Genomic DNA, 21,795 nt, shown 5'->3' with positions numbered 1-21,795 from the left:
TCCGGGTAGAGCCACAGCTATTTGGCTCACAGGTACAGCACACATCAATAGCCAGGAAGATGGAGTTATGGCGCAGAATAGTCAACAGGATCAACGCCGTGGGACAGCACCCAAGAAATAGGGAGGACATCAGGAAGAGGTGGAACGACCTACGGGGGAAGGTGCGTTCAGCGGTCTCCAGGCACAACATCGCGGTACAGCGGACTGGCGGCGGACCCCCATCTCCTCCCCCACAACTAACAACATGGGAGGAGCAAGTCTTGACCATCTTGCATCCTGAGGGCCTCGCAGGACTCGGTGGAGGATGGGACACTGGTAAGTCAAATCTTAACTACCATATCCCCCACCCTACCTGCATGCTATCACACACCCCCTCCCACACCCCCTCCCCTATCACTACAACTCCTCACTAATGTACCCATGACACAAACCACCCATCCCAACACCAAGGCCTGCATGACACAACTAAGTATGGACACCCCTCACTAAAGCATGCCCACTGCACATACCCAGTACACCCCCCCAACCATCACCACACAAACCCACACACAGGAATGCTTGCACTGGGGTACACAAACACCCACCCCTTGCACACCATTACACACACACATGCAATAATCATGCTCTTATGCCCCTGCAGGAACCCGAAGGACCGTCACCACACCAGAGGGTCCAGACAACATCACTCCACCCCCAGAAGAGGCCCACAGTGACGAGAGCAGCTCTGCCCTACTGGATCCTGATGACCAGCCCGGACCATTGTGGGCCTCGGGACAGTCGGTTCCCCTTCCACAGGCACAGCCCAACACCGACCTTCCACCCTCTGGTAACACCAGCACAGCACCCACCCAGCAGGCCCAAACCTCCCTACCCAGGACAGGTCAATCAGCGGTGTGTCCACCACTACAGGGAACCCAGGGTAACCCACCACCCCAACAACAACAGGGACCTGGGGGCAGTGGTAGTGGGCACACGGTCCAGGGGACGGAGGCACAGGAACACAGTGGAACTGGGAGGGCTGCTGTGCGACAGGGGGCGGACAGGCCAAGGGAACCCACTCTCCACGAGGCCCTATCCTCCATCATGGGAGCATACCACCACTCCCAGGAGACGATGGCGACGGTCCTGGACAAGTTGCAGGAGACCCTGCGCCTGCAGGACGAACTGTATTTGGGGTTCAGGGAGGAGCTCAGGACCATCAGCTCCACCCTGGGCACCATCGTAGGGGTGCTGAAGGACATACAGCAGACCTTGAGGGACACCGTGGCACTCCAAGGGGCCCCTGACACTAGCCAGGACGATGAACTGCCCACCACCTCCGCCGGCGCTAGTGAACAGGACGCCCTGCCACAGGACCACCACACCAGCACCCCACCCCCTGCAGACAGACAACCACCACGCAAGCGGTCCCTGCGATCCAGGAACAGGACAGAGCAAGATGGCAAGACCCCCACCAGGAAATGAGACCACCCTGATTGTCCTCCCACTGTCCCACTTTGTTACCCTGTCCATACTTAAACTGCCCCAGCTCCCCTTCCTATGCCCAGATGGGCAGTGCACCTGTGAGACTATTAGACTGGACTCTGCCATGGACATTCCTCCGCCATCACCCATCACCATTTTAAAACCCCCTGCCATTTTTGAGCACTTCAATAAACACCTTTGAAACACAAAACAATCTGGAGTCAGTCTGTGATTTAGTAAAAATGTATTATCGATGACAGTGTCATAATGGGTGTACCATTCAAAAGCTAACATACCTATGTCACACATCACAATCCCTTGAAGGATGCAAGCAGTTGACACGTAGGTAACCACACCTGTGAAACCGTAATGGAAGGGTACAACTCAGTTACCAAATAGTGAATGACATCGAAAAACATGATAGAGGTAGAGCTGTGAAAGTTAATGTAATGCTAAAAATGAAAATGTTCTCACCTGTGTCTCACTGGAAATATTGCTGTATGACTGACTCCCTGTTGTCGTTGTCTTCTTCATCACTGTCCACAGGCTCCACAGCTGCTACAACACTGTCATCTGGATCATCCTCCTGCAGAAAAGGCACCTGGCATCGCAAAGCCAAATTATGGAGCATGGAGCAGGCGATGATGATGTCGCACATCTTCTTCGGTGAGTAGAATAGGGATCCACCTATCATATGGAGGCACCTGAACCTGGCCTTCAGGAGGCCGAAGGTGCGTTCGATCACCCTCCTAGTCCCCCCATGGGCCTCATTGTAGCGTTCCTCTGCCCTGGTCCTGGGATTCCTCACTGGGGTCAATAGCCAGGAAATGTTTGGGGTAACCAGAGTCCCCCAATAGCCATACACAGTGCCTCTGGAGTTGACCCATCATATCAGGGATGCTGCTATTCCGCAGGATGTAGGCATCATGCACTGAGCCAGGGAACATAGCATTTACCTGCGAGATGTACTGGTCTGCCAAACAGACCATCTGGACATTCATGGAATGATAACTCTTCCTGTTCCTATACACCTGTTCACTCGTGTGGTGGGGGGGGGACCAGAGCTACATGGGTCCCATCAATGGCACCTATGACGTTGGGGATATGTCCAAGGGCATAGAAGTCACCTTTCACTGTAGGCAAATCCTCCACCTGAGGGAAAATGATGTATCTCCTTACGTGTTTCAGCAGGGCAGACAACACTCTGGACAGCACGTTGGAAAACATAGGCTGGGACATCCCTGATGCCATGGCCACTGTTGTCTGAAAAGACCCACTTGCAAGGAAATGGAGCACTGACAGCACCTGCATGTCAGTGGGGATTCCAGTCAGATGGCGGATTGCTGACATCAGGTCTGGCTCCAACTGGGTACATAGTTCCTGTATAGTGGCACGGTCAAACCGGTAGGTTACAATGACATGTCGCTCTTCCATTGTCAACAGGTCCACCAGCGGTCGGTACACCAGAGGATTCCGCCATCTACTCATATGTCCCAGCAAACGGTGTCTACGAAGGACAAAGCGAAGAACCAGTCATTATTCTTCCAGGTATGTACCCACAGTCACACACAACACTACACCACTCACAAAACCCTTCCTGTATGTGTGTTGAGTGTAGGCCTAGCTATGTGTGACGCAGTAGAAAATGAAGCCATGTGGGCCCCTGAAATGGCGGATGCCTGACCTCTAAACTGGGCCAATGGGATTGCGGGGTAACAGCGTTGGCGTTGCACACCGTCGTGGTAGGCGGTCGTAGACCGTGGCGCAATGCTGTATTGGTTAACATTGGACCCTATGGGTCCCAGGAGCCAATGAACAGGTGCGCCGGCGGTGATGATGCGCACCGCCGCGGACGTCACCTCCGCGGACGTGACCGCCATTTTCTATCTGTTCAATCACTAGATACCTGACCTTCGACAGGAGAGGACCTACACTGCAAGTGCTGCTGTGACCTCGGTCTGGAAGCAACGATGGCTGCTGCGTCTGGGGAAAGGGCCCCTGCCTTCACTGCACAGGAGTTGGAGAAACTGGTAGACGGGGTCCTCCCCTATTACACGCTACTCTACGGTCCGCCAGACCAACAGGTTAGTACACAGGGAGCACGTTGTATGGGCTAGGCCTGGGTGGAGAGGGCTGGGTGGAAGAGGGAAGGGGGCAGAGTTCATAGGACATTAATGCATGGGAATGAATGGGCCACATGGCCAGAGTAGGGAGTGGGCCACTCACAACGACGGTGCATTTGGTAATGACTGTTCCTCTTTCCTTGTGCATGTCATGTAGGTCAGCGCCCACCAGAAGAGGGACATTTGGCGTGCCATTGCCAAGGAGGTCTGGACCCTGGGGGCCCACCAGAGACGGGTCACCCACTGCCGTAAGAGATGGGAGGACATTCGCCGCTGCAGCAAGAAGACGGCGGAGGCTCAGCTGGGGATGGCCTCCCAACGTGGGAGGGGTGCCCGTCGCACCATGACCCCCCTGATGTTCCGGATCCTGGCGGTGGCCTACCTGGAGTTGGATGGGCACTTGAGGGCATCACAGCAGACACAAGGGGGTGAGTACAACCTCAGTCTGCGGACTTTGCGTGCAGTGGAGGTGTCTGGGTGGGGGAGGTGGGCTGTGGGTGTCCCTAGGCCAGGGCGAGTTCGGTAGGCAAGGCCCCTCCGTAATGTAGGCCATGTGGCACTCTACCCCACCTCAGCAGAGTGCCAAGTCTAGGAATAGTTGCCCCTGTGGCATCCATGTGCGCCGATGTCCACCATTGCCATATAGGCCATATCCCAGAAATTGCATATGCAGAGGGCAGGAGCACGGCGTAATGCAGGGGGCATCTGCGTTTGTCTTGTCCGCCAACGGTAGCGGTATGCCATGCACTAAAACCCTCTTTCTTCTGTCTCCCCCCCTTTTTCTGCTCTCCCTGTCCTTTTGTCCATCAGCATCAACAGGCGGAGGTAGAGTGGCACCGGAGCACGAGGGAGCTGCAACCCACATGGCCATGGAGTGCCACACCACGGACTCTGAATGCACCAGTGGGACGGAGGGCGAGGGGAGCTTCACGTCGGCCACCGGATCACCAACCAGCGACACGGACTAGTCCACCGATGGGAGCTCCCTTGTGGTGGCGGCACCATCTGTGCCCCCCACCTCTACAGGTACAGCTGCCACCTCCTCTACCAGCCCCGCCCTCCCAGCAGCCCCTCAGCGTTCGCCCCGTGCCCGCTCACCCACGAGGGTGGGCATCACCTTCGCCCCAGGCACCTCAGGCCCTGCCCCAGTCACCCCTGCTGCCCTCAGTGAGGAGGCCATTGACCTCCTCAGGTCACTCACTGTTGGGCAGTCTACCATTGTGAATGCCATCCAGGGTGTAGAACGAGAGTTGCAATACGGTAATGCATTCCGGGAGGGTATTCATTCTGGTCAGGCTGTCCTTCAGCGAACCCTGCAATCTTTGGCCTCAGCACTGATGGCAGCAATTGTCCCTGTGTCTAGCCTCCCCCTCCAACTTCCTCCACCAAAACCCAATCTCCTGTACCCCAGCCCATCCCAAGCACACCTACAGACCAGCATGCACACAAGTCAACACACACAAGTAGCTCAAGCAAACATAGGCACCACACACACTCATGCAAGCCTCACCCACATACAGTCACAACCACATCCACTGCCTCCACTGTGTCCCCCTCCTCCTCTTCTCCATCCTCCCTCCCAGTGTTGTCTACGCACACACCTGCATGCACCACTTCTACAGGCACCATGAATCGCACCAGGACACCCAGCACCACAAGCCGCTCACCTGCACTCACCACCTCCACGGCCATTTACACGTCCCCTGTGTCCTCTCCCAGTGTGTCTGTGATGCCCCCTCCCAAAGTACACAAACGCCGGCAATCACTCACCCAACATCCATCCACCTCACGACAGCCTCCAGTACCTGCACCTGCACCCAAAACAGCTAAAGTGACACCTCCGACAACCACCTCCTCTTCCTCCACTCCCAGACCCCCTCCAGCTACCCATCCCAGTGTTCATCAGAAGCTATCCCTGTGTAAAGTTGACCTTTTTGCCCCCCCCCTCCAATTCATCAGTCCCGTCGTAGCGCCTCAGCCAAAAAGCCTCCAATACCAGTGGTGCCTGTTCAAGGTTTTTGGAGTGCACCGTCCACCAGGGCAGGCAGTAGGACCCAGAGCCAAGGCACTGGCAGCCCACCCCCTGTAAAGGCTCTAAAATTGGAGAGTGGACGACGGGACCGTATTAAGACTCCTGGTGGGAAAACAACTGACATGGCTTCCAAGGGGATTGGAGAGTAAGCTGTGACTCCACCAAAGGTGGGGAAGGGCCAGAGGAAATCTGCCCAGCCTGTTGTGAGTGTCACGGCGGAGAAGTGCGCCATCATTTCCGGCGGTCGAGACACAACCGCCAGCACCGTCGTTAGTGGTCCAGAGACCACCGCCAGTGTCACAGCCCAGGAGGGCCCAAGTATCGTCACTGGTCCAGAGACCACCGCCACCGCCGGAGTCACAGCCCAGGAAGGCCCAAGTATTGTCACTGGTCCAGAGACCACCTCCAGAGTCACAGCCCAGGAGGGCACCACTATCGTCACTGGTCAGGAGACCACCGCCACCGCCAGAGTCACAGCCCAGGAGGGCCCAAGTATCGTCACTGGTCCAGAGACCACCGCCAGAGTCACAGCCCAGGAGGGCACCACTATCGTCACTGGTCAGGAGACCACCGCCACCGCCGGAGTCACAGCCTAGGAGGGCCCAAGTATCGTCACTGGTCAGGAGACCACCGCCACCGCCGGAGTCACAGCCCAGGAGGGCCCAAGTATCATCACTGGTCCAGAGACCACCGCCACAGTCACAGCCCAGGAGGGCCCCACTATCGTCACTGATCAGGAGACCACCGCCGGAGTCAGTGCCCTGGAGGGCCCCGGCGGCCACAGCCCCGCTGGGCAATGATGAAATGTCATGCCACACACCAATGACCAGTGTAGAGAACGTCATGCCACACACCAATGTCCAGTGTAGAGAACGTCATGCCACACACCAATGTCCTTATCAGAACCGCCATGTCAAAGCACCGCTGAGCAGGGCAAAGACCGCCATGGCAAAGCACCGCTGAACAGTCCTGAACCGCCATGGCAAAGCACCGCTGAACAGGGCAAAGACCGCCATGTCAAAGCACCACTGAACAGGGCAAAGACCGCCATGGCAAAGCACCGCTGAACAGTCCTGAACCGCCATGGCAAAGCACCGCTGAACAGGGAAAGACCGCCATGTCAAAGCACCACTGAACAGGGCAAAGACCGCCATGGCAAAGGACCGCTGAACAGGGCAATGCACCGGGTAGGAATGTATGGACCGCCACATCAGGCATCCTTATCCCATGTGCAGCTGGGACGGTGACAGGACACGACCTTTCACGGGGAGACTCATCCAGTCTGGGCACCAGTCCCCCCCAGTACCAGTAGAGACCTGCATCAACTTAAGAGACTGTGGCTTTGCACTCCCCAGGATGGAACAGTGGGCAACCCACCCACTGTAGAGACTTGAGAGACTGTGGCTTTGCACTCCCCAGGATGGAACAGTGGGCAACCCACCCGCTGTAGAGACTTGAGAGACTGTGGCTTTGCACTACCCAGGATGGAACAGTGGGCAAGCCTCCCACTGTAGAGACTTGAGAGACTGCGGCTTTGCACTCCCCAGGATGGAACAGTGGGCAACCCACCCACTGTAGAGACTTGAGAGACTGTGGCTTTCTCCCCAGGATGGAACAGTGGGCAACCCACCCACTGTAGAGACTTGAGAGACTCTGGCTTTGCACTCCCCAGGATGGAACAGTGGGCAAATCCCCCACTGTAGAGACTTGTGAGACTGTGGCTTTGCACTCCCCAGGAGGGCATAAATGGGCATGGAGCCCCGTAGTGGATGTGGCTTTGGAGTCATCCAGCTGAGGTGCCCCCCCTTCCCTTCCCCCTGAGGTACCTGTAGTATTTCAATCTGATGCCCCGGCAGTGTTCTCTCCGATTGTGGTCAGGTATCGTTTGTGGGCCTCGCCCATGCATTTTTGGACTGATGGTGCACGGACATTGTTATGTACATAAATGCACTACTTCTCGTACTGTATATAATTTAGACTGATTTTCAAATATATCTCTGTATATTTTTGTATGACATGTATATTTGCACATTACAATGTTTGACCGATTTTCGCTTTGTGTTTTCTTTCTTCCGGGGGGATTGTGGGTTGTTACTGTGATTTTTGTGAATGCATTGGTGTGTATGTTGTAATATGCGAGGGTGGGGGTGTTTGGTGGGTGTCCCCCTAACTTTTGCCTCGCCCCTCCCCTGTGTCGTAGGTGCAGTACTCACCGTTGTCTGCGGCGCCTACGTAGCTGTTGGTCGTAGAGGAGCAGAAAGACAAGGGCAGGGAGTATTTGTAGTTCCGGCTCCATGCATTCCTCGTTCCTCGTGGGATATGTTCAGGTGAGCGTTTTCCCATAGCAAAAGCTGTTTCCGCCGTGTTTTTATCCACGGTGAATCCGCCCCGGAAAAGGTGGCGGATTGGTGGGTTGTAATAGTGTGGGCGGTACATTGTCTCCCGCCTGTCTGTTGGCGGTGACCGCCGCGCTGCTTGTCTGTACCGTCGTGGCGGGCGATGTGTTCAAGTGGCTGTCTTTGTTGGCCGTTTCCGCCAGGGTCATAATTCCCTTTTTTTGCCTGCCGGCCTGTTTGCGGTATTTCCGCTGCTTTAACACCGTCCGCCAGGGTTGTAATGACCACCTTGGTCTCCTTCATTTTCAGGTCTTCAGGTCCAGGAATCCACCATTTGTTGTTTGCAGTCTTGCTTGGTTCTTGCAATAACTCTAATCATGACTTGTAGTGTGTCCTGAGGAAAACTGCAGTATTTTACTCCTGCTTTTCTGGTCTCTGGGGTGGGGTATTTTACTTACCATTGCGGAATTCTTACGCTCCCAGCGATTCTCTACACACTACACTTGTCTAGAGGGAAATTCGTGATTTGCTTTCCACTTTCTTAGTCTATGGTTTGTGTTGCCCCTATACCTATTTTCTCCCATTGCATTCTATAGCATTACCTATTGTTTGTACTATCTTATGTCTAATTACTTACCTTATTTTGGTGCCTAGTGTATATATTGTGTATACTACTTACCTCCAGGAGGAGTTTTGCGTCCAAGATATTTTTGGCCTTGTGTCACTGTAGGAGGCTGGCCTGGCTTATAGTGGGTACCTTGTGGTACTTACACCTTGTGCCAGGTCCAGTTATCCCTTATTAGTAGAATAGAGGTGTTTCTAGCAGCTTAGGCTGATAGAAGGTAGCTATGGCAAAGCAGCTTAGGCTGAACTAGGAGACATGCAAAGCTCCTACTATACCACTTATATCATATAGCATAATATCATAAGAAAACACAATACTCAGAGTTACTAAAAATAAAGGTAATTTATTTTAGTGACAATATGCCAAAAGTATCTCAGAGAATACCCTCACTTAGGAGGTAAGTGATACACACAAGTTATATGTACAGAAACCCAAAACAGGTAAGTAACAGTAGAAAAAGTAGTGCAAACAATGTAGAATCACAATAGGATGCAAATGGTGAACATAGGTCTAGGAGCAACACAAACCATATACTCCAAAAGTGGAATGCGAACCACGAATGGACCCCAGACCTATGGGAAGTTGTAGAGGGTCGCTGGGACTGTAAGAAAACAGTAAGGGTGTCCAAAATACCCCACACCAAGACACTAGAAAGTAGGAGTAAAGTTACCCTAATACCCCAGAAAGACACAAGAGTCATGATAGGGGATTCTGCAAGAACCACAAGCACCAGCAAAACACTGAAGATGGATTCCTGGACCTGAGGACATGAAGGTGCAAAAGGGCTGCCTCCGGGTGGAAGAAGCCGAAGATTCTGCAACACCGATGGATGGAAGATGTCCCACGGCGTGCTGAATGTTGCAGAATTGTTTCCACGCAGAAATACCGCAAACAAGCCTTGCTAGTTAAACAAACAGAGTCCAGGGCACACCGGTATAGTAGATCCAGGAAATGTTCAGGAATTAAGTAGACGTCCGGCAAGCAACGTGATGTTGGGTATTTATTTTAGATGCAAGTAAGTAGTCAAAGTCTCAATCAAATGACTACGTGTGCAATAAGTCCATGTAGCAAAACAGCCAGATGAAAATGAGTGGTCAAAGTTACAATCAGATGACCACATGCAATAAAAGTCCATACAGCAAAAACAGCCAACACGTGTTTCGTCTTCAAGACTTTGTCAAGGCTGTGAAAAATAGATGAACAGTGTACACAAATGGGTAAAGTAGGCAATGTACACTAAGAAATCAGACATCTAAATCCATTATATATAAAAAGTAGGGGAAAGAACCAGATAAAAAGGTACAAGTGTGCTTAAAAGGATAACACAAATTCGAGTGAGGGATGCGCAACGTAGAAGTGTGTATACGTGCAAAAGAAAAGTGCATGATAGTCCCATAACCAACCGATCAGATAAGAATTAAAACCCAGGGATGATCAGGTCACCCAGGGGTGAAGTTGCAAGCGACATCATACATGGTAACGGACTCATATATATGAAAAGAAGAGGCGGGTTGGGGGAAAAATGCCAGTTTATAATAGGTGCATGCAGATTTAAAAAGAGAATATAGTAATTACAAACTCTGAAAGTATGATTAGAAAGTGTACTAGTATGCGAGTGCAAAAAGTTAACGTAAGGGCAAGCTACCCTAAGCAATGCGAACATGCGTATGTAGATAGGAGTAGATAATTATCCAACCGATGGTTGTCATGGATCTCCAAGTAGAGTCAATTATAAGTGGAAAAAATCAGGAATGGCCATGATAAGCCTAGAGTGCAGAAGAAACACAGAAATTAGTGTAAAGCTGAGTAACCAATGAAATAATGCTGTGTTGGCCTAAATAACAATGCCCAAAATTCTAGAAATCAGGGGGAAGCACCATTAGAATACCCTAAAAATACCCTAAAAAGAGTACTAAACAAACTGAAAAACACACAAAAATCCCCGCACCTAGTCAGAACGTGAAATAAATTGAATTGAATAATGGTGCCCTCCCGGCAGGTGACGTTTAGTAAGAAAGTTGTCGGGAATGTCCGTGTAGGAACTAGAAACGAGAGAAATAAAACCCGTAAGGGGTGAAAATGGGGAAGAGAGTAATGTGAGTGGGCGATGGAACTGCCCGCAGTATCACTGGTAAAATCTATAAATGAGTTATGTAAAAAACGGCCAGTGCGCCGTTTCCGTCGATCCACAGAAGATTTCTTCTTGGCTTCCAGTACAGGGTGAAGGCAGACAAACCTTAGAGCATGCACCACCAGGAAGCCGTCGAGAAAGCCGGTAGGATTAGGCGCTACAATGTTGCTGGTAGTCATCTTTCTAGTTTGTTGCGGTTTTTGCAGGCGTCCTGGAGCAGTGAACGGTTGATCCTTGGCAGAAGTTGAAGACAGAGATGCAGAGGAACTCTGGTCAGCGCTTGCATTTGTTATCCGACGCCCTCAGAGGAGGATTGGCCACCAACCAGGTAAGCACCTATCAGGAGGGGTTTCTGACGTCACCTGCTGGGACTGGCCACTCAGAGGCCTCCACTGTGCCCTCACACCTCTGCATTCAAGATGGCAGAGGTCTGGGACACACTGGAGGAGCTCTGGGCACCACCACTGGGTCACTCCCCTTTCCTTTGTCCATTTTCGCGCCAGAGGAGGGGCTGGGGGATCCCTGAACCGGTGTAGACTGGCTTATGCAAGGAGGGCACCATCTGTGCCCTTCAAAGCATTTCCAGAGGCTGGGGGAGGCTACTCCTCCCCAGCCCTTAACACCTATTTCCAAAGTGAGGGGGTGTTACACCCTCTCTCAGAGGAAATTCTTTTTTCTGCCTTCCTGGGACTGGGCTGCCCAGACCCCAGGAGGGCAGAAGCCTGTCTGTGGGTTGGCAGCAGCGGTAGCTGCAGTGAAAACCCCAGAGAGCTAGTTTGGCAGTACCCAGGGTCCATGCTGGAGCCCCGGGGATGCATGGGATTGGCACCCCAATACCAGATTTGGCCTGGGGGCACAATTCCATGATCTTATACATGTTACATGGCCATATTCGGAGTTACCATGGTGAAACTACATGTAGGTATTAACGCATGTAATGGTGTCCCCGCACTCACAAAGTCCGGGGAAATTGCCCTGAACTATGTGGGGGCACCTTGGCTAGTGCTAGGGTGCCCTCGCACTTAGTAACTTTGTAACTTTGCACCTAACCTTCACCAAGTGAGGGTTAAACATATAGGTGACTTATAAGTTACTTAAGTGCAGTGTAAAATGGCTGTGAAATAACGTGGATGTTATTTCACTCAGGCTGAAGTGGCAGTCCTGTGTAGAATTGTCTGAGCTCCCTATGGGTGGCAAAAGAAATGCTGCCGCCCATAGGGATCTCCTGGAACCCAAATACCCTGCGTACCTAGGTACCATATTCAAGGAAATTATAAGGGTGTTCCAGTGTGCCAATCAGAATTGGTAAAAATGCTCACTAGCCTGCAGTGACAATTTTAAAGACAGAGAGAGCATAAGCACTGAGGTTCTGGTTAGCAGAGCCTCAGTGACACAGTTAGGCACCACACAGGGAACACATTCAGGCCACAACTATGAGCACTGGGGTTTTGGCTAGCAGGATCCCAGTGAGACAGGCAAAAACAAACTGACACACAAGTAAAAATTGGGGTAACATGCCAGGCAAGATGGTACTTTCCTGTACCAGCCTCCTAAATTGGTGGTGCAGCGGTGGGATAAGTAATTGCAATTGCTTTACCACTTTGTTACTAGTGCTTTTCACAAGAAAAACTTGCTCCAATACTTAGAGCATACATACTATATGCCTAGAATTAATTTCTTAATTTCTAAAATCTTCTTTTAACTTTGCAATAGTTTTACAACGTTTTTGAAAAGTTTTCTTCTTTTCTCTAAAAAGTTAGCTCTGTTAGTCTACTAACTTTTTACTCACTTTCCTAAACTTTTTCTCTTTCAATATGTCTTCGGTAGAGGCTACCCCTAGAGTTGTGAAAACTACCTATGAGAATCTAAACTTTAAACGGTTGAGGGGTCTTTGCATTGAAAGAGGTTTAGGGATAGGGAAGAACCCCATTAAGGAGTTCCTCTTAAATCGTCTCCTCCGAGATGACCAGGGACTCAGCACCGGTCCCGTTCCGACAGGGGTGGGGGTGGGGGTAGAGGAAGATTCCAACCAGGCAGGCTCAGTGGAGCACACTGATAATCCTGGGGAGGGTCCTTCCACTGATCTTTCTGTTTAGAGGCCCCCTAGTATAACTTGGAATGGGAAGGGTTCACACACTAGTAGGGCTTCCTTCACATCTATTGGCCACGTCACTAGAGTGACTCCAGTTAGAGAAAGATCAGCCTCTGCACATTCCCATGTTACTTCTGTCTCAGAAGTATCCCACAATTCTAACCTTGAGGACTCGTCACTAGATAGGGAACTCAGAAAGCTGAGGTTAGAGGAGGCCAGACTGAGGATACAGCAGCAGCAGTTGGCCTTAGACAGGGAATCCCTGGCTGTGGAAAATGCAACTCAGGGTTTGGGGTTAATTCTCCATGGTGGCAGCAGCAGTTTCAGGAATTCTAATGTTAGGGAACCCTCATTTGATTCCAGAAATCTGCATAAAGTTGTCCCTCCTTACAAGGACAGAGATGACATATACAAGTGGTTTGCTGCACTTTGGACGGCCTGTAAAGTTCAGAGGGTCCCTCAAGTTCAGTGGGCTGCTATCCTGTGGCTATCTTTCTCTAGCAAGGGGAGAGACAGACTCCTTATTGTCAGGGAAAGTGATGCAGATAACTACAACATTCTTAAAAGTGCACAATTAGATGGTCTGGGCTTAACCACTGAAGAATACAGGATAAAGTTCAGAGAGACCAGAAAGGAGTCATCACAGGATTGGACAGATTTTGTAGACTGTTCAGTGAAGGCTCTAGAAAGTTGGATAAATGGCAGTAAGGCGACTGACTATGAAAGCCATATAACTTAATTCTGAGAGAGCATATATTGAATAATTGTGTGTCTGATTTGTTTTATCAGTATCTTGTGGACTTGGATCTGACCTCTCCCCAAGAATTGGGAAAGAAGGCAGACAAATGGGTCAGAACAAGGGTGAGCAGAAAAGCTCATACAGGGAGTGACAAAGACAGCAAAAAGAAAGATGGTGAAAAATCTCAGGCCAAGCATGGGGATAAAAGTAAACACAAAGATCCTTCTTTAGGTCCAAAACACTCCTCTGGGGGGGGGGATAAAACTTCTTCATCTTCTTCTCACTCTTCGCACAAGCAGAAAAAGCCTTGGTGCTATGTGTGCAGAGGTAAAGGCCATTGGCCAGGGGATAGGTCCTGTCCTGTCAAAGCCCCTGAGCCTACCACCATGAATACATCACACTCTAGTGCCCCTAGCAGTAGTGCTAATAGTGGTGGGACTACTGGCAATAGTCAAACTAAAGGTGTAGTTGGGTTCACTTTTGGGTCCATCATAGAAACCTGGGTAGATAGTCCCAAGACAGTTTCTGTGACACCTGATGGCATTGGCCTTGTCCCCTTAACATGGATAAGTACAGGCAGTCAATTTTACTAACTGGTATTGCAGCCCAGGCCCACAGGGACGCAGATGCCAGTATGACTTTGGTGACTGAAAACTTGGTGTCACTTGCACAACACCTCCTTGGACAGAAATACAAAGTTACATATGTTAATAACTCCACTCATTCTCGCCCCTTAGCTGTATTTCAACTTAGTTGGGGTGGAGTTACTGGCCCTAAGCAGGTGGTGGTTTCACCTAGCTTACCTGTAGATTGTCTCTTAGGGATTAACCTAGAGGCCTCAGGTTGGGCTGAGGTAGAGTTTAAGACCCATGCACCCATGCTGGGTATCCCTGAGGAATTGCATCCTCTCATTTTAGGTGAAATGAAAAAGCAAAGGAGGAAGGCCTGAATTCTGATCCCTCTCCACCCACAGGTACAAAGGGTATCAAAGTATTCCTTCCCCACCCTGTCACTAAGGATACCATTCCTGTAATGGGAGAAACCTCTCCTGGGGTGGAACATGTACCAAAGGAGCCCTCAGCTACCACAGCTGGACTACCAGAGGTAAAAGTACCTCTCTGTGGAACTACTAATCCAAATATGCAAAATTGCACCATTATAGTAAATATGGAGTATCCCTCCAGACCTCCCAGAGAAACTTTAGTGCAGTAGCCCTGCTCTGCCTCTAAACACTTAGGACAACAGCCCTGTCACAGTGTGCAGCTTATAGGATAGCAGCCCTGTCCTACTCCAACTCAAGAGAAACAGCAACCCTGTTCTCTCTTACTGCCATATGGACAGAGTTTTTGCCCAGCTTTGGCTTTATTGAGACAGCATCCCTGTCTAGCATTCTGTTCATTTGACATAGGCCAAGTGGACCAATCCCACTGCCCAACTTTAAAACATACTAATAGGAAATCTGAGAATTTACAATCACACTGTTGGTTAGGTAAAAATCTCCAAACAGGGTTGTTTACATCCCCACAGGGAAGTAACCTTGCAGTGGATGATAAAGGGAGTAACCAATATATTGCAGATCTACTCTTTATTTATCACCACTTAGACAATACAGTCTCAACTGGCCAAGGTTAGCCTTATTGCCCTTCGTTTGGAGGGTTATGTGAGAAAGTAGCCTCTTTCTAGCATGGTTACCCCCACTTTTGGTCTGTTTGTGAGTGTGTGTCAGTGTGTTTTTACTGTGTCACTGGTATCCTGCTAACCAGGACCCCAGTGCTCATAGTCAAAACCCTATGTGTCAGTGTGTTTTGCCTGTCTGACTGGGATCCTGCAAGCCAGGACCCTAGTGCTATTAGCTTGTGGCCTAATGTTTGTGTTGTCTGTAGTGCTTGACTGTGTCACTGAGGCTCTGCTAACCAGAACTTCAGTGCTTATGCTCTCACTGCTTTTAAAATTGTCACTATAGGCTAGTGACTTCATTTAACAATTTCAGTTGGCACACTGGACCCCCTTTATAAGTTCCCAGTATATGGTACCTAGGTACCCAGGGCATTGGGATTCCAGGACATTCCTATGGGCTGCAGCATTTCTTTTGCCACCCATAAGGAGCTCAGAGAAACCCTTTCACATGACTGCCACTGCAGCCTATGTGAAATAACACACACGTTATTTCACAGCCATTTTCACTGCACTTATTTAACTTATGTCACCTATATGTCTAACCTTCACTTGCTGAAGGCTAGGTGCAAAGTTACTAAGTGTGAGGACACCCTTGCACTAGCAAAGGTGCCCCCATGTAGTTCAGGGCCATTTTCTAGGACTTTGTGAGTGCAGGGACGCCATTACACATGTGCACTATATATAGGTCGAAACCTGCATGTAGCTTCACTAGGGTAACTCCGAATATGGCCATGTAAGGTGTCTAAGATCATGGAATAGTCCCCCAATTCCAAATCTGCTATTGGGGAGCCAATTCCATGCATCCTGGGGGCTCCACTATGAACCCCACTACTGCCAAACCAGCTCTCTGAGGCTTGCACTGCAGCTACAGCTGCTGCCACCCCACAGACAGTGTTCACACCTCCTGGGGTCTGAGCAGCTCAGTCTCAGGAAGGCAGAACAAAGCATTTCCTCTGAGAGCGGGGTGTTAAACCCTCTCCCTTTGGAAATAGGTGTTAAAGACTTGGGAGGGGTAGCCTCCCCAGTCTCTGGTGGTGCCCTCCTTGCATAAGCCAGTCTACACCGGTTCAGGGACCCCTTGTCCCCTGCTCTGGCGGGAAACTAGACAAAGGAAAGGGGAGTGAACACTCCCCTGTCCATCACCAACCGAATGGTGGTGCCCAGAGCTCCTCCAAGACTTCAGGCATCTTGCTTTGCAAGGTGTGGGGACACTCTAGAGGGCTCTGAGTGGCTAGTGCCAGCTGCTGATGTCAGCGATCCCTCCTGATAGATCCTTACCTTATAAGGTAGCCAATCCCCCTCTTAGGGGTATTTAGGGTCTCTCCTGTGGGTTCTCTTCAGATTCTACTTGCAAGTTTCCAGCAGGAATCCTCTGCAACTACTACTTCATCCTCTGACCTCGGGTAAACCGCAGCCTGCTCCAGGAACCGCTGTAACAACAACAAAGTACCCACAAGGGATACTTTTCTTCTGCAACTTTAGCTCCAGCCAGCAACTGCAACAGTTTCCATGGTGTGCACGCTCTGAGGCTCCCTGTCTTCACCCTGCACCAGATGGACTGAAGAAATCTCCAATGGGGTGACAGAGTCACTCCCCTGCTCAGGCATGCACCTTCCAAGTTGATGACCAGTACTACTGGACTCCTCTCACCACAACAGGCATGCTCCTGGGCTCACACAGGGTTGACCCCATCGACACAGACTGTCCTGAGGTCCTGCTGACGCAATTTGGAGGAGGTAAGGCCTTGCCTTCACTGAGAGCAATAGTACCCATCTGCATCATGTCTTCTTCACCTCCTGAGGCCTCTGTGCACTGTTTTCAAAATTACTTCGTGCACTGCCTGACCCAGGTACCCAGCACTCTATCCTGTGATGCTCAACTCTCTGAGTTGACCTCCAGCGGTGTGGGACCCTTCTTTGTAGTGCTGCACCGACCACATTTTGCACCTCCTTTGTACCCGTGTCCTGGGACTCCTGTGGGTGCTTTCTGGCATCCTGATGGCTCTCTGAAGTGCTGAGAGCCCCCTCTTCCTCCTCAGACAGAGTTGAGGCACCCAGGTCCCTCCTGGGTCCAGCCAGCGCGATTTTGACACAAAGTGTTCATTTGTCATAACCAAGGCTTGTTGGTGACTTCCAACACAATATCATGTCTGCATCCATCTTCACTTCGTGAGACATCCTTTGCATCATGCAGAAACCCGCTGGCATCTTCCTTGGGTGCCTTCCTGCAGTCTTCGTCCAAAGAGGGACTCCTCTTTTGCACCCTCTTCTGGGTTGGCCGGGGCTCCTGTCCTTCCTGGAACTTCTTTCGACTTCTGGACTTGGTCCCCTTCGTTTGCACATCTTCAGGTCCTGGAATCCAGCTGTTGTTGTTTTCAGACCTGGTTGATTACTGCAAAAATCCATATCACGAGGTGTAGTGTGTCCTAAGGAAACTTGCAGTATTTTACTTCTGCTTTACTGGGCTTTGGGGTGGGGTAATTTACTTACCTTTACTGTATTCTTACTCTCCCAGCTATTCTGCACACACTACACTTGTCTAGTGGGGAATTCGTGATTCACATTCCACTTTCTTAGTATATGGTTTGTGTTGCCAATAGACCTATTTTCTCCCATTGCATTCTAGATCATTTCCTATTTTTTGCACTATCCTATGTCTAATTAATTACCTTATTTTGGTGTCTAGTGTATATATTGTGTCTTATACTTACCTCTAGAAGGAGTATTGCCTCTAAGATATTTTTGGTACTGTCAAACTACTTTTATTTTTGGTAACACTGAGTATTGTCTTTACTTGTGTATAAATACAGTGTAACTATTAGTTGTATTGCATGAGCTTTGCATGTCTCCTAGTTCAGCCTAAGCTGCTCTGCTATAGCAACCTCTATCAGCCTAAGCTGCTAGAACACTACTCCTTCACTAGTAAGGGATAACTGGACCTGGTGTAATGTGTAAGTACCCAAGGGACCCACTACAAACCATGCCAGCCTCCTACACCCTGCACCAGAAGGACCTAAGAAATCTCTCGTGGAGTGATGGAGTCAATTCCCTGCTAAAGCAGGCACTTTCTAAGTTGACAACCGGTTCTCTTGAAGTCCTCTCCTGGCGACGAGCACGCTCCTTGGAATACAGAGTGTGGACCCCCTCGACACAGACTGCCCTGAGGTCTTGCTGTCGCAATTTGGAGGAGATAAGACCTTGCTTTCCATGAGAATGACAGCACCCCTATGCACTGCATCTTCTTCACCTCCTGAGGCTTATGTGCACTATTTGCAACATTTCTTCATGCACAGTCTGGCTCGGTTCCCCAGCACTCTACCCTGCGATGCTCAACTCGCTGAGTTGTTCTCCAGCGTTGTGGGACCTTCCTTTGTAGTGCTGCACCAACTGCATTTTGCACCTCCTTTGTGCCCGTGTCCTGGGACTTCTGTGGGTGCTATCTGGTGTTCCAAGGGCTCTCTAAAGTGCTGTGATTCCCCCCTCTTCCTCCTCACACAGTGTTGAAGTCCCCAGGTCCCTCCTGGGTCCAGATAGCGCCACTTTGACACAAAATGCGACTTTGCCAGAACCAAAGCTTGTTGGAGGAATCCAGTGCCAAACCTCACCTACATCCAACTTTTCTCCGTGGGACATCCAGTGCATCATGCAGGAACCCACTGACATCTTCATTGGGTGCATTTCTGCAGTCTTCGTCCAATCGGGTAGTCTTCTTTTGCACCCTCTTCTGGGTTGGCAGGGACTCCTGTCCTTTCCTGGACTTTCAACTTCTGGACTTGGTCTCCTTCCTTTACAGGTCTTCAGGTACAGGAATCAACCATTTGTTGTTTGCAGTCTTGCTTGGTTCTTGCAATAACTCTAATCACAACTTGTAGTGTGTCCTAAGGAAACTTGCAGTACTTTACTCCGGCTTTTCTGGGCTCTGGGGTGGGGTATTTTACTTACCTTTGCTGTATTCTTACTCTCCCAGCGATTTTCTACACACTACACTTGTCTAGGGGGAAATTCGTGATTCACATTCCACTTTCTTAGTATATGATTTTTGTTGCCCCAGACCTATTTTCTCCCATTGCATTCTATAGCATTTCCTATTGTTTGCATTTTCCTATGTCTAGTTACTTACCTTATTTTGGTGCCTAGTGTATATATTGTGTATAACATTTACTTCCAGAAGGAGTATTGCCTCTAAGATATTTTTGGCCTTGCGTCACCCAAATAAACTACCTTTAATTTTGGTAACACTGAGTATTGCCTTTACTTGTGTATAAGTACTGTGTAACTATAAGTGATATTGCAGGAGCTTTGCATGTCTCCTAGTTCAGCCTAAGCTGCTCTGCTATAGCTACCTCTATCAGCCTAAGCTGCTAGAACACTACTACATTTCACTAATAAGGGATAACTGAACCTGGTGTAAGGTGTAAGTACCCAAGAGACCCACTACAAACCAGGCCAGCCTCCTACATGAGCCAAGACCAATATTGTAGGACTTACTGTGTGCTACAATGTTTCCGCCGGTCAGCTGGGTGGGAACATCGTAATACTCTTGGGGGGGATGCCACCGCCATGGCGGTGACGTCCTCCCCACGAACTTGGCAGTCCTGTGGTGGGACTCAAAATTTGCTCACCTCAAATCTGTTTTTCTATCAAAGTTTTTAAACATGTGATTAGCACAATGCTATCCACGCCACGTTAGAAAGGGACTAAGGGCCAGATGTAGCAAGCAGTTTTTCCCATTCTGTGTCTATGGGAAAATGTGTTCGTACATATGGCCCTAAGGGCCAATTTGGATTTTACCTATCTGGTCCAGTCATTACTTACCCTCCTTTAATCTGTCCACCTACTAAGCGGTCCGCCCACTCAATTTAGATGCTGGGGTGTCTATGGACAATAGTGGGCCTGAATCCCACTGACTCCGCAAGAATTTTCCTCCTGCGTCAATGGTGTCAAAAGGAAAAACATCTGAGGGAGAACAGCCAATGTTTCCACCAGGCCAATCGCGATGTGCCTTCCTGTCGATGTAACTGTAGCGGAAAAAACCTCCACTTGTGAATTGGTGGTTTCAAAGGCACATAAGGTAAAAAACGAATCTTTTTTTTTCACTTCCATTTCCATCATGAACCAAATCATACAAGTCCTTCCTTTGCTGCTGCTACTTGACCATGAAGTAAAGCAACCCTGTTGTTGCCGTAATCAAAGGTGAGCTTTTTTTCACTTGTTTTCTTTTGAATTGTCTGTTTACATTTGCTCTAGACTTTTTCATTTTCAAACATCTCTTACAACAATTTTTACAAATGTGTAATGCATATGTGTGTAATGTTTTTGTTTAAGAATTTTAAAGAAACACACCTGTATTAATTTTTTATTTTTTTTTAAATTTGGTGCAAGCTTCCATCATGATAACAGACACTTACACACAGTTCGACATAAATCAAAATACATAATGTGTTTACACAGGTGTTTTCAATTATTTATTGTGAACTAACATATTATAAACATAAGCATTACAAATTTTTTGAATAATTTAAATATTATATACTACAGTAATAGCACTAAAAAAGGTGAAACCTTTTTCAAAATAAATGTAAAATCAATGTTAGTTCTAAACTTAACCCCTTACCTGCTGGGCCTCCCCCCCCCCAGTGCTGAGCCCTTTTTTGGCAATTTGGGGTAGTTTGCACTTAGGCCCATATTTATACTTTTTGACTCAAACCTGCACCAGCGCAGGTTTGCGCCAAAACGTTTAATGCCTGCTACCGCCATTCCAACACACCAGCTGGGCGTGATATTTAATGAATGATGGTAGCCGATGCTGCGGCCTGGTTAGCGTCAAAATAATTTACGCTAACCAGGAAGCCTAGGTGTAGGGAAGATTGGGGGTTGTGCGTCAAAGAATGGTGCAAGTCAGGTTAGAGTAAAAAATATTGACTCTAACCTGACTAGCGTCATTTTTTGACGCACAACCCCCATGGAAATGACTCCTGTCTTAGCAAAGAGAGGAGTCATGCCCCACTGCTCAATGGCCATGCCCAGGGGACTTCTGTTGCCTGGGAATGGCCATTGGGCACCATGGCATGGAGAGGGGCCCAAGTTAGGCCCCCCTATGCCACTTAAAAAAAAAATACTTACCTCTACCTACCTGTACTTACTGTAGATGGGTCCCCCCATCCATAGGGGTTCTTCAGGGGTGGGCGAGGGGGGCAGGGGGTGTCCCTAGGTGCAGGGAAGGGCACCTGTGGATTGCTTCCATGGTCAGAGACCATGGATATGAGCCCACATGTCCTTTAACACCTGCCCTGACCCAGGCGTTAAAAAATGACTCTAAACAGGGTTAGAGCCATTTTTTAAGGCCCTCCTCCTCCTGTGCGTCATTTCTGCACAGGAGTATAAATAAGGCGCAAATGCCTTTGAATAATTTTTTGCTCGGGAACGCCTACCTTGCATCTCTTTGACGCAAGGTGGGTTTCCATGATAAAATAATGACTCTAACTCCATAAATTTGGAGCTAGACGGGTCTAGTGCCAAAGTATATCTATGGAGTTAGGTTTGCGTGGGATTTGCGTAAAAAATAATGATGCTAATC

Source organism: Pleurodeles waltl, chromosome 9 (genome assembly GCF_031143425.1).
Source record: "Pleurodeles waltl isolate 20211129_DDA chromosome 9, aPleWal1.hap1.20221129, whole genome shotgun sequence".
NCBI classification, from domain to species: domain Eukaryota; kingdom Metazoa; phylum Chordata; class Amphibia; order Caudata; family Salamandridae; genus Pleurodeles; species Pleurodeles waltl.
Note: the sequence above shows the minus strand (reverse complement) of the source record.